The sequence below is a fragment of the Scyliorhinus canicula genome, chromosome 14 (assembly GCF_902713615.1).
Source record: "Scyliorhinus canicula chromosome 14, sScyCan1.1, whole genome shotgun sequence".
NCBI classification, from domain to species: domain Eukaryota; kingdom Metazoa; phylum Chordata; class Chondrichthyes; order Carcharhiniformes; family Scyliorhinidae; genus Scyliorhinus; species Scyliorhinus canicula.
Window position 1 is genome coordinate 147,152,686 of NC_052159.1, and position 9,081 is coordinate 147,161,766.

The following is a 9,081-nucleotide window of genomic DNA, read 5'->3' on the forward strand; positions in this document are numbered from 1 at the left end:
CTGGTTGTGGCTGCAGATGGTGACGTTATCCAGGTACGGGAAAGTGGCCCGCAGTCCGTACCGGTCAACCATTCAGTCCACGAATATTTCTGGATATTTTTTCAGTAACGTAATTCGAATGAAAAATATAGGACAGGACAATGGGGGAAGAGCCTTCCCTGCACTTTTCCCCATAGAGCAAGGCAGTTAATTCGCATAACACTGTGGCACACCTAGTGTACATTGGATGAGATGCTTGGAATGCGCCAGAGTCAGTGCCACCATTATAACTGCCCTGTTTCCAAAGAGGGAATATTGATTACATTTGTTCAACCAAGCATCGCTGTACTCACAGATGCACCTTCAGAAGATTTGCTGTAGGGAGGAGACCTTTTACGGAATGGTGTGTGCTCACTTCCTCCTGCCAGGAATGGTACTGACAGAGTCTGGGGAAATAATTAATTTGGTTGCCCCACAATTCTTCAGTGGTTATGCCAGTGCCCTGCTGATTAGCCATGGAGAATGGCTGAGATGAGGTTTCTCCAGGCTCCATCACCCATGCATCAATAGGGGCCGGTACGTGAAGGTGTGCAAATGCCCACAATATCAGACGTGGGCACCGTCAGTGGGCTCCATGCCACAGAAGCATGTGGAGAGGATTGTTGTGGACTTTTTGGTGCAGGAACGTAGTCAAAACTATGAAAGCTAGTCTGAAGGTCTCTTTGAACTGACGGGTAGGTTTGGCAGCCATCACTGCTATTGTGGATTCGGGTCAACTTCTGCAGTTGGTTGAGGGGCTTTCTCTAACCATGCCGTTGTATTTCTTCCTGGCTGGGAAAAGTTGAACATGGCGCAACAGACTACAATGGCTTTTAACATTTTGGTTGGTTGGTCAGGATGCAATGCAAAACTCTGACTGTGGCACGGAAACAATTATTTAACTCGCTGATGATCTACATCATCAAACTATTAGTAGCCATGTGTATTTCACTGAAGTCACGACAGAAGATGCTGGGATACATGATACCGATCTCGGCAGTTCCAGTGGCAAGAAAACCTAAGGCTGCAGCCACCTTGGCAGTTATTACCAAAATTGGCCTTGTTTGGCCAGTGGTTTATTGAAACATAGAATCATAGAACAGACAGGAGCAGGAATAGACCATTCAGCCCTTTACCTGTACCGCCATTCATTGTAATCATGGCTGATCATCCAACTCAGGAACCTGTTCTCGCTTTCCTCCCACATACTTTAATCCCTTTAGCCCCCAAGAGCCACATCGAACTCCTCTTGAAAACATACAATATTTTGGTCTCAACTACTTTCTGTGGTAGCGCACTCCACCGGTTCATCACTTTCTGGGTGAAGTAATTTATCCTAATTTCAGTATTGAATGGTATCCTCAGACTGTGACCCCTGGATCAGGGCTCCCCCACCACCAGGAACATCCTTCTTGCTTCTACCCTGTCTAGGCCTGTGAGAATTTTATATATTTCTATGAGATCCCCTCCCCTTATTTTTCTGAACTCTGGAAAATATGACCCTAACCGACTCAATCACCCCTCATATGCCAGTTTCCCCCCACCCCAGGAATCAGCCTTGTAAACCTTCTCTGCACTCCCTCTGGAGCAAGAACATCCTTCCTCAGATAAGGGGAACAAAACTTCACACAATATTCCAGCTGTGGCCTCACCAAGGCCCTTTATAATTGCAACAAGACAACCCTGCTCCTGCACTCGAACCCTCTCGCTATGAAGGCCACCATACTATTTGCCTTCTTTACTGCCTACTGCACCTGCATGTTTACCTTCAGCGACTGGTGTATGAGGATACCCAGGTCTCATTGCATATTCCACTCTCTCAATTTATAGCCATTCAGATAATAATCTGCCTTCCTGTTTTTGCTACGAAAGTGGTCAACCTCACATTTATCCACATTATACTGCATCTGCCATGCATGTGCCCACTCACACAACTTGTCCAAATCACACTGAAGCATCTCTGCATCCTCCTCACAGCTCACCCTCCCATCCAGCCTTTTGTCATCTGGAGGTATTTACATTTAGTTCCCTCATCTAAATCATTAATACATATTGTGAAAAGCTGGGGTCCCAGCATTGATGTCTCAGGTCATGTTCTTGAAGACTGTATAGCTCTATTACCACCTTGATCCTCCTTAGATCTGTTCCCTCTCTGGCGCTGAAATATCAGCAGGCATATTGCAGAAATCCTGTTTACACGTGCAAAACAAGGTTTCCACTGTCCTTACCGTGAATATACAGTGACCCCAACGAAATTCCAACATTCCTAGTTTCCTTATTAATTATACGCACGCTCAATGATTTTCTCAGACATGCTGAGCTAGTGTGCACAGATTACATAGTGTGGGCAGTAACTTCTTGTGCACGTAAGGTGGAAATGCATTTTCCTTGCATGCTTCCGTTGATTCTTTACTCATTTCTTTCGAAGCAGTAGATGGAGTCATATCGCCATGAATATCTGTATGTGCCTGGACAGTGAGAGTAATATTGTCAATCACCCATTGCTGAGGGATGGGATGTAGTTGTAAGATAGCAAAAATGAAATCAAATAAACAGACATTTTAGAAATTATCTTTATGGTAATCTGAAAGATTTACTGAGAGGCAGTCTCACCTCCGGTGATGCATGAGGCAGGCCCGTATGTGCTAATGTCTGGTTTTCCTGCAACGGGTCACTTGGCTTTAAGGGCACCAGGGTTGACCAGGAGATTCTCCTGCTTTTACCATCTACCAGAGGTGTAATGGAAGGATTTGCAGGTTGATACACGCATTGGACACAACTTCTGTGGCCTTCAAGTCATGAAGGACGGTTTGAACCAGGAGCTTTCGGTTCAGAGGTAGGGACGTTACCCATTGTACCGCAAGATTTCTCCCGATAAATAGAGAGGGCCCAAAATTTGCTGATTGGCAGTTTCCATTTTATGTGGATGCCAATGGACAGGAAAGAATTTCAAGACCTCTGGCCCTGCCAATGGGCTATCGGTTTATTTAAAATATTTTGCGCCCCTCGATGAGTTTGGGATGTTAGGTGAGGAGGCCTTTAGTGCCATGTGGGCTCAGATATTGTGGCGAAGGAACGGCCCTCGCAGTTCACTACACTGAAACGTTCCCACAGAATTCCCATGGGCTTTTGAGCAGCAACCGGCTGTTATCAGGCATCTGACCAAGTACAGCACCCTCTACAGGTGAACTGTGGCATGTGTGAACAAGGCAGCAGCAGTGCGTCTCTTCAACCAATCAGGTTGACAAATTCTCAGTGAGGCACGCAGAGTCTAATCCAGGAAGTATAAACCAAGAAGTAGAAATTAGATTGTGTACACAAAACAAAATGAAGAGCGGGGAAGAGAGAGGTGGGGTTAAAAGAGACGGAGAGTAAAAGTAAAGATAAATCTTATTATTTTAGATCTCTGATTAAAACACTAACTAAATTCAGAAGCACTGATACGTCACACTTGTAAAATTAAAGTTTTTGTGCAGGGTGGTTGTTTGGAAGTTTTCATTCAATTTACTCTGTCATTTTAGTGAAAGACGATAGCCTCTCTGTTATTACCAACATAAAATCTGGTCCAAGCACTTGCTGGTCTCGATATGGAACTGGGCAGAACAGCCTTAAAGACAGACTGTCCACACATCCGGGTCACTTGCATCCAACGGGCATCGTTGTAGCCAATGCCAATCACCCACTGAATCAAGCCTGCCTGCTATTTTTGTGCAGGTTTAATTCTATAAACAGACAATATCGAAATGAGCTACAACTGTAACAGCCAGTTACTGATTGTCATCATAACAACTTTGCTGTAATAAGATCCTGCAGGCTGGTATTTAACATCCTTTGCACAGCCTCACCCAGGCTCTATTTATACTAAATTAACAATGTAGCCTTGTTATTTAATCAATATCAGATCTGTGTGCAAACTGAAGGAAAAGTCTGAAGGTTGAGTTCATCAATCATCCTAGCCATCATCAATTTTTAACAGTACAAGGTACATTACTGCCATTTAATCACTCATTGAAAATGTTTAGCTTTCAGTTAAGCATTTTTAGCGTTAAAAGTTACTTTTAAAACATACTGTGTCTTTTTTGGTGATAGTATTCCATCTGTGTGCACAGTAACATGAATATATTTTCACAAGATCTCACAATTTGAGTATATTTGTTGGCTATATTTCAGCATTCAAATGGCAGCTCGTCAGTGTAGCAAATGATGTAAGTGCAGCCTTGGCGACACGTTCCACACCAATGCCAAAAGAAACTACAGAGTCCTGTTAGATAGCGGGATTGTTCTCAGCGCTGTAGGCACCGAGAAATACCCCGCTATACGTGCCCAAAAGGGGGCTCTCTATTTTTCATGTTAAATTGCGTCTGATGTGTTTAAATTAGTTCTGTAACTTCAGTATTGTATAGTTATATTAAAAAGAACTGAACTTCCAACCCTCACGTCTCCATCGCAATCACTACCCACTTCCACCTCTGTAACATCACTCACCTCCAGCTCTAACTCAACCCATCCATCAATTAAACCCTCACACAAACAAGTGTTACCTCCAGGCTAGAATGCGCAACGGTCACCTCAGCTGTCCATTCTCCACCCTGTTCATATTCTTTCCTGCATTAAATCCCACTGGTCTATCATCCCTATCCTTGCTGACCTACATTAACTCCCAGTCTCCCAACATCGCAGTGTTAAAATTGCCATTCTTGAGGTTAAACCTCTTGTTGGCCTTGGCCCTCCCTATCTCAATCATTTCCTCCAGCCCGACAGCCTCCCATCCCCACCAAACTCACATTTTTTCTTAGTCTGATCTTTTGCACTAACCCCTCCCCCCCCCCACCCCAATCTTTATCTCACAACTGTGACCATGTCACCAGCTTATCGCCACGCTCCTGCCAAACCTCCCCACCTCTCTACCACTCTTACTTCCTTTAAAGTGCCCTGTGGAACCCACCCCACTCAGTGTTCATGACGGTCTGATTATGCCTGTGAAGTGATCGTAGAATCCCCACAGTGCGGAACGAAGCCATTCGGCCCATCGAGTCTGCACCCACCCTCTGAAAGAGCACTTCACCCAAGCCCTCTTCCCGCCCTGACTCAAGAACCCCTTGACCTAACCTACATATCTTTGGACACCAAGAGACAATGTAGCATTGGCCAATCCACTGAACCTGCCCATCTTTGGACTTGGATTACTGATGCTTTCAAAATTAAAGTAACTGTATAAACTCAATATTTCATTGACTGCGACAGTAATACTGCCTATTACTATCTTCATCAGAAAAATAGAATCCATGTTAAATGATGAGGCCTTCATAAAAATATGGATTAACACTGCTATCCCACATTCCTGGCAGCGATCCACACCTGCAGGGAGCACTAAAGGTAAACGGCATTTGCTTTTCAATGCATGTTGCTATAATCTATGTGCTGCCAGCATACTCTGTACGTGACTGATATCTGAATCCGGGGACTAATTGATTTTGTCTCATTTTCACCCATGAACTGAAATCATTTGTCCATTTTCCTCCTATTTTAGTGTCTATTTTTCTGTTTACAAATCTGACGCTGCCTTAGCTCTGCCTGAAGCCCTTTATTACCACCTTTTTGGTGTTATTAAGCCGCTTTCTGCAGCCCGCTAGATTGCTTTTGATTTCTGAAAGGTTATTTATTTTGTGGATGCTGATAGCCCCAGCCATTTCGAGAATCAGTAGCTGTAGTTAAATGGCTTTTGGCACTCATGATATCTCTCCTCGTTTAATGAATTCCTTCAGTAAAATATGAAGCTCGTGCTCTCTGAAACGTGACTTAGATCTTCGTGCGGTTGAGTAAGTCATTTTCGTTCAGTTACATCACAACAGAATAAGTTACACTCATTAACAAAGGTCAGGCAGGTCAGTTCCAGTTGTTAATCTATTTAATATGTATTATTACATCTTGTGTTCCATTGGGTGGTTTAACTTGCAGTTAACATGCAGAAAAGCAGAAAATGGCATTTTAACAATTGGATAGTAACTGTGGGTAATTACCATGCGTTAACTGCCCAAATAGTCTTAACGGCGACAGACTGGAAGATCCAGCTGCCTTATAAAAAAATATTAAAAGTGCTGGAGATGAGACTCACCTTAAAATAAGAGACTGGAAATGTAACACAAATGCACTGGACATTTCACTGGAACATACAGTTATCATTATTGGGACGGCAAGGTGGCACAGTGGTTATCACTGCTGCCTCACAGCTCCAGGGTCCCGGGTTCAATTCCGGCCTCGGGTCACTGTCTGTGCAGTTTGCACTTTTTCCCCATGTCTGCGTGGGTTTCCTCCGGCTGCTCCGGTTTCCTTTCACAGCCCAATGATGTGCAGGTGAGGCGGAATGGCCATGCTAAATTGCCCGTAGTGTCCAAAAAGGTTAGGTCGGGTTACGGGGATCGGGTAGAGGCGTGGGCTTGGGTGGGGTGCTCTTTCCAAGAGCCGGTGCAGACTCGATGGGCCAAATGGCCTCTTTCTGCACTGTAAATTCTATGAGCCAGCATATTTCAAAAAGCACTGCATTTTCTATTAAAATCATACAATTAAATATTCAACTGATGAATACGGCTGTTTGAAAGATCGTGGTTGAAGGGTAAATGTCGGCCAGGCTTTACTCCAACCCTTTTTCAAATGAGAGGGTAGATGGGGGTCTTACTTTTAAAGCTCATCTGAAAATGGCATCTCCAGCAGTGCAGCATTCCCTTCGAGTTACCCTGGGGCATCATTCTGGGTAATGTACTCCTCTCTCCAGAGTGGGGTCTGAACCCACAGCCTTCCGAGAGCTATCATCCAGCTACAACACCATTTTGAGAAATCCAAGCGTGTCTGCGGTGATGCAAATGTATTCACAGCAAAAAAGCCACTTGATGCTCCTTGATGTTTAGAAGGGGGCAAATTTAGCTGGAGAGTGAGGAACAGGCGTGCAGAATAGCTAAATGTCAGCAGCACAAAATTGGTCCCTTTTTCTTTATTCGCATGGCTGGGGGAAGCAGTTCTCATTTGATGTGGAAGTTAACAATCCACTCAGTCGGCTTCAGCTAACTGGGATAACTATGGCTCACCAGCTAGACGAGAACCTCTTCCAAGTTAGCTGGGTGTGCAGCTTCTGTCTACCCTGTTATCAATACACCATCCAAGTGTACTACTGTAGTACACGTGGCAATCTTTACAACAAACCTTCCGTCATTCTCTGGAACGACATGCCGAAAGGCAGATGTGTATACAAACCGTTGTGTGTGTTAATTGTAACATAACTTAGGGAAGCATCGTCCAACTCTAGCTGCTGGTAAGCATGGCTCAGGTCTAACTTGCTATACGATTGGCCTCCGGCCAGCTTTGCATTGTTGCTCTTTTATAACCACAGTGTGTGTTTAACCCGTATACGATGTACAAATGATCGCATTAGTTTGTTCAGTACAACGATAGTTTACACAAGATTGTTTACTTAATTAATCACACATTAATTCCCATTGGACTATAACTAACACACTTAAATGACCTTAATTTAACTTCCAGGTGACCGGCAGATACAGAATATATAAGGCCTTATCTGGTTCTAGAAGTCTGGCGGAGACTGCAGTTCTGGTAGATAGTCTGTGTACTCTGTTGTCATCCTTCTGTGGATGGCGTGGGCTCTTGGTCTTGGCTGTTGGTGGTAGCTGTCAATGCTGCAGTCGATATGGTGGCACCAGGTGAAGGTCCAATGGATCGCTAGGGTCTCGCTCACCCTGATCGATCCTGACCAATTGGGGGTGGACACCTTGATGGCTGGGCGGGTCCCGGTCGACCATGATGTGGAGATGCTGGCATTGGACTGGAGTGAGCACAGTAAGAAGTCTTACAACACCAGGTTAAAGTCCAACATGTTTGTTTCAAACATTGTTTCAAATTCACCTGAGGAAGGAGCAGTGCTCTGAAAGCTAGTGTTTGAAACAAACCTGTTGGACTTTAACCTGGTGTTATCACACGTCTTACTGCAATCAAAGCTCCATTAAGCATGAAATGGCAGCAGCCTCGCGGAGTTGGAAGGGATGCATTTCCCACCGATCACAATCAAGAAAATTCCAACCTTGGATAATGTAAAATTAATCCATTGTCATACCCAACATTCTTAATTGTGTCTAATTTACAAAGAAAATTGCCCAAATGTTGGCCCTGAGTTTTCGATTCCAAAAAGGTAAACTGTGAAGGGTAGAAATGTAGCCTAACCTTTAATTACTTTACAAACTTTTATTTGCAAAGATGGACATATCGAACACGCACCAACTAATTCAACAACCGCAATTTCAACCTGTTCTTATTTCGAGGAGCAAAAGTGAATCCCCCAGTTTATACCCCACCACCTGAATACAATTAAGCACCAAATTAATTTACAATTAACACTAGGCACCTTGAAATAGAAATATGTAAATGTCTTATGCTCAAGATCATAACCTACGGATTGAGATAGGGTGGGGACTCTGGAGCGAAGCACTGCATAGGGTCAACTCCACCTCCACATGCGCAAGGCTCAGCCTGACGCAACTAAAAATGGTACATAGAGCCCACTTAACAAGAAACCGTATGAGTAGGTTCTTCCCGGAGGTGGAGAACAGATGTGAACGGTGCCAAAGAGGCCCGGCCAACCACGCCCACATGTTCTGGTCTTGCCCCAGACTTGTGGAGTACTGGACAGCCTTCTTCGAGGCTATGTCCAAAGTGGTGGGGGTGAGGGTGGAGCCATGCCCGATAGTGGCGGTCTTCGGGGTTTCAGACCAGCCAGATCTATTCCTGGGGAGGAGGGCGGATGCCCTTGCCTTTGCCTCCCTGATTGCCCGCCGTAGAATCCTGTTTGGCTGGCGGTCAGCAGCACCACCCAGAGCTGCAGACTGGCTGTCCGACCTCTCGGAATCTCTCCAAATGGAGAAAATTAAATTCGCCATCCGAGGGTCAGACGACGGCTTCTACAGAACGTGGGAGCCATTCATGTAATTGTTCCGGGACCTGTTTGTGGCCAACGAACAAGAGGAAGAATAGTCGGGTGGCCAAAAATCAGGGGAAAAT